Raw genomic sequence first — 4,837 nt, 5'->3', positions numbered from 1 at the left:
TGGCATTGCACTAATAAAATACAAACATTTATAGTCAGATCTTATTTCTGATGCTGCTAAATGGGAACTTACAGCTTAACATAATAGGCAATTTAGCATATAAATGTGTCCCATAAAAGCAAGATGTTGGCAGTTCAAAACAATAAATGTTACCCTTCGGGCAGACTGTTACTGAGGTGTTAAAGGCCCCTGAAATTTTAATGAACTTGTTTATACTAAGAATTTCCTACACTAAATATCTTGCCTGAATTAACCCACTACCAAGTTCATGCCAGACTACAAGTTAGACGTGAAGGAACTGACCTTTTAATTGAATTATTTTGGCAAAAGTTTTATTTCAACCTTTCCCCTTCACTTTTATGTTTGCATCTGTCATTTCTTCTGGTAACTTTCTAAGTACATTCTAATAGCAATCTATTCCCCAGGACCAAGAGGAGGCATGGAGTGTCTCTTAACTTGAAGAACCATTTTCCATGCAAGTACATCACAACATTTTTTATACTCTAAATAATTCAAGGGTACCTTTATTTCTTTCTCATTTTTCTAAGCAAATACAGATCATATCAGTTGCTCTTTCTAACCTTCAGTAGAGAAAACAAAACAAAACAAAAAGAAAAAAAAAAAACTATCTTCACAGTGGAATTCATTGAAAAGGCAACCCAGTTTAAAATGATTGAATCAGGTCTCCAGAGGAGATTGTTGCACATGTATAGAAACTCTTAAAATCTCCATAATATCAAGTAAAAAAGTTCCCCTCTTCCTCCTGCCCCCAATCCCTCCCAGAATCAGAGTCTTTTCCAATGAGTCAACTCTTCGCATGAGGTGGCCAAAGTACTGGAGTTTCAGCTTTAGCATCATTCCTTCCAAAGAAATCCCAGGGATGATCTCCTTCAGAATGGACTGGTTGGATCTCCTTGCAGTCCAAGGGACTCTCAAGAGTCTTCTCCAACACCACAGTTCAAAACCATCAATTTTTCAGTGCTCAGCTTTCTTCACAGTCCAACTCTCACATCCATACATGACTACTAGAAAAACCATGGCCTTGACTCGACGGACCTTTGTTGGCAAAGTAATGCCTCTGCTTTTGAATATGCTATCTAGGTTGGTCATAACTTTCCTTCCAAGGAGTAAGTGTCTTTTAATTTCATGGCTGCAGTCACCATCTTCAGTGATTTCGGAACCCAGAAAAATAAAGTCTGACACTGTTTCCACTCTTTCCCCATCTATTTGCCATGAAGTGATGGGACCAGATGCCATGATCTTAGTTTTCTGAATGTTGAGCTTTAGACAACTTTTTCACTCTCCTCTTTCAATTTCATCAAGAGGCTTCTTAGTTCCTCTTCACTTTCTGCCATAAAAGTGGTGTCATCTGCATATCTCAGGTTATTGATATTTCTCCTGGCAATCTTGAGTAAATAATGATAAATTTTCAGGGATTGTTCTAAGTGCTTTCCATAAAATAAGGCATTAAATTCTGAGAACAACCTTTTGAAGTAGGTACTATTTTCACCATCATTCCTATTTTATAGATAAGGAAACTGAGGAACAGAAAGTTTCAATGAATGTCAGTGGTCATACAGCTGGTAAATAGTAGAGCCAAGATTTGAACTGGAAAATCTAGCACTAGGGTCTTTGTTCTTAACTACTTTGTTTTGCTGCATATTTTCAGTTAAAATTAATAATATATTCTATTGACTTTACCTCTATTCCTCTCACATCAACCTTTATAATCTTTTTTTTTTTTTTAACCTTTTCTTTGTTATTCCCCACTCCTCTTCCCACATGAGATCAGTTGCCAAGTTAACAAGTCTTGTATTTCTACCATTTCAGGTTTGTTTTTACCTTTTGTGAGCAAGTAGATTCAATTTGCTTTCCTGACTCCAGCATCTTTCTTTACTAACTCAGGAGTGGGGAGATTAATTTTACTATAGCACAGCTCTAATGGAATTTCTAACAAGTTTCTTTCTACTTACAGAGAAACAAAAACAAAACAGACTCTTCAAACTGAAATCCATGTTTCTCCACAATATATGGCTCCAACATACTTTTCTAAGCTTATTTATTACATTTCTAATACATGAGATCGATTCCTCAGTCATTTTGAACTGCTTGTTCCTGTCTTTTATAATCTCCTCATCTAATTCTATCCCTAATTTCATAGTTATTCATTTTATAGTCTTTATGCACTACAAATATAAACTGTCTGTTAGTCTCTGCCTTTCCTAGTTACAACTCAGCAGATAACACTATTCACCTCCAATATATAGGCTCAGTCCTTTCCATTTTAGGGGCCAGAGCCAAACAATCCTACTGATATATTAAAAATGTTATTTTGTGGTTAAAAATATAAGCAGACAATAAATAACTTGTAAAAGAAATATAAATGTCATTAATAGATTTTCAATATTGTTTTAAACTTTAAAAATCAATATTAAAATGATAGCCAACATTATGTGAGATGGTCAGGCTCAAAACTTGTGATGAGAATTATTTATTTTTTCACTATACCACTAAAAATTTTATTCAGAAATCCATCTTTATTGGTTTTGCTCTTTCTGTTTAAAAAATTACCATTATGAACCAGTTTGTTTAATCAACTATGCTTTCTAGCAGACATAGAGTAAAAACGGTATGGCTTAGAATTGCCCACATCTTTCATGGTCTCTTAACCACCTTCTGTAGGCACTCTAGTCCCTACACATAGACCTTGACCTCCATCTATGTTTCTTGTGATGGTGTCAGTATAACTCTCACCACAATTCTCTAGAAATGTGCTTCAAATGCATGAAGTTCCAAAAGCCTTCCCCTGCACTACACACTCCCTTTTCATACTGGTGGTAGCAGGCTTCTCTGTTCCAGGGGAGAGCTCAGCAGCATGCACTGTATGTTAAGCCAACAGTTATGCAAGTCAATCACAGCCTTTTCTGTATATTTTTCTGGATGAAATTTGACATACACCTTTACAATTGGTGATCTCCAAGTTTATCACAGATGTTCTTCTCTTCAACTTATTTCTATTTTTCTGTTTTGTAAAAACCTCCTCAAAAAATTCATCATAATATACTTACCTTTTGACACCACTCATAGCACAACACAAACTGTCAGCAGGCAATGAAGAGCTTTGAAGGTTATGGTACATGTTCAAGCAGAGAGTGGTCTGGTAAATTTATTGCATGACTGAGTGCCTCTCTTTCCATGAGGATGCACTCTAATTTTGAAATAAAATGAACAGTTGACTTTGTCTTTCTTGGTGCCAAGGATGGAGACCAAGTAGCCTTCCATTTCCCACCTGCCACTGCCAACACTGTTGCCTGCACAGCTGACCTTCTATGAAGGAAATTTAAATTGGGATTACCTCTGGAAAAAGCAATTGATCAATTTAAAACAACAGCCTATAATAAAAAGCAAATTAAAAATTAAATATTAATAATAATAATCACTAATTTAAATATGGAGTATCTACTCTATTGAAGTATTCATATTTATATGCACTGAGATTAGAAGGGTCTTTAAGGGATACTGCCAATTGTAAAGGAAAGGTTGCAGAATGACGAGCACTATATTTATATCAACATATACAGATAAAATACCTAATACTCTGTATTATTATGATGACATTTTGTTGTTAGTCACTCACTCATGTCTGACTCTTTGCAACCCCATGGACTGCAGCATGCCAGGCCTCCCTGTCCCTCGTCATCTCCCAAAGTTTGCCCAAGATCATGTCCATTACATCAGTGATGCCATCAACCATCTCATCCTCTGATGCCCTCATGATTACATTTATTGTCAAATAAATATACCAAAAACCTCTTGTAATATTAAAATTTTATGTTTTAAAATGCTTATATTATTTGTTGTAGTTTATCTTATTCTAGAAAAATGTTTTGGGTAGATAATCAGAAAAAACACAAAAATGAATATAAATTTATATGTGAATTATAATGTAATTATAATTCTAAGGTCCAATATTAGTGTAATATTAAATAAATTTTGGTATGCCAATATTGTGCTTTGAAAACCATGCCTAAATATTTATAATATAATATAAATAAAGTTATAGTTTATATCTCCAATGTCAAACACAGGGCCTGATACTAACAAATCAATTTTTAAGGAATGCATGTGTGTATATTATAGTATTAATTGGAAAAATAAAAGATAGCATGCATGTTCAGAGTTTAGAAGTAAGTTGATGAAAATAATTATTGATGGATTATGAGCATAAGAATATTTTAACTATTATCCATACACATATTTTTTCCACAAATGATGATTTGTTGTAGTAAAAAGAATAGCAGTCCCCCAAAAAAGCCATGACAAACTTATTAAAAAGCAGAGACATCACTTTGCAGGCAAAGGTCCATATAGTCAAAGCTTTGGTTTTTTCAGTAGTCATGTATAGATGTGAAAGTTGGACCATAAAGAAGGCTGGGTGCCAAAGAACTGATACTTTCGAAGTGTTCAAAAAGAGTCTTGAGAGTCCCTTGGACAGCAAGGAGATCAAACCAGCCAATCCTAAAGGAAATCACTCCTGAATATTCACTGGAAGGGCTGATGCAGAAGCTGAAACTCCAATACTTTGGCCATCTGATTCAAAGAGCTGACTCACTGGAAAAGATCCTGATGCTGGGAAAGATTGAGGGCATGAGGAAAAGGAGGCAACAGGGTATGACATGGTAGGAAGGCATCATCAACTCAATGGACATGAATTTGAGCAAACTCCAGGAGATAGTGAAGGACAGGGAAGCCTAGTGTGCTTCAGTCCATGGGGTTGCAAAGAGTAGGACATGACTGAGGGACTGAACAACAACAAATATGTCCATGTCCTAATTCC

General features: G+C 35.3%; 1 pseudogene; it reads right to left on the bottom strand.

Annotated features, from left to right (window-relative positions):
• Positions 1–2,687: 2,687 nt before the first annotated feature.
• Positions 2,688–3,282, bottom strand: LOC133242563 (splicing factor U2AF 35 kDa subunit-like; annotated as a pseudogene).
• Positions 3,283–4,837: the final 1,555 nt, after the last annotated feature.

Source organism: Bos javanicus, chromosome X, assembly GCF_032452875.1.
Source record: "Bos javanicus breed banteng chromosome X, ARS-OSU_banteng_1.0, whole genome shotgun sequence".
NCBI lineage: Eukaryota > Metazoa > Chordata > Mammalia > Artiodactyla > Bovidae > Bos > Bos javanicus.
This window is presented reverse-complemented; position numbering and strand designations above follow the sequence as displayed.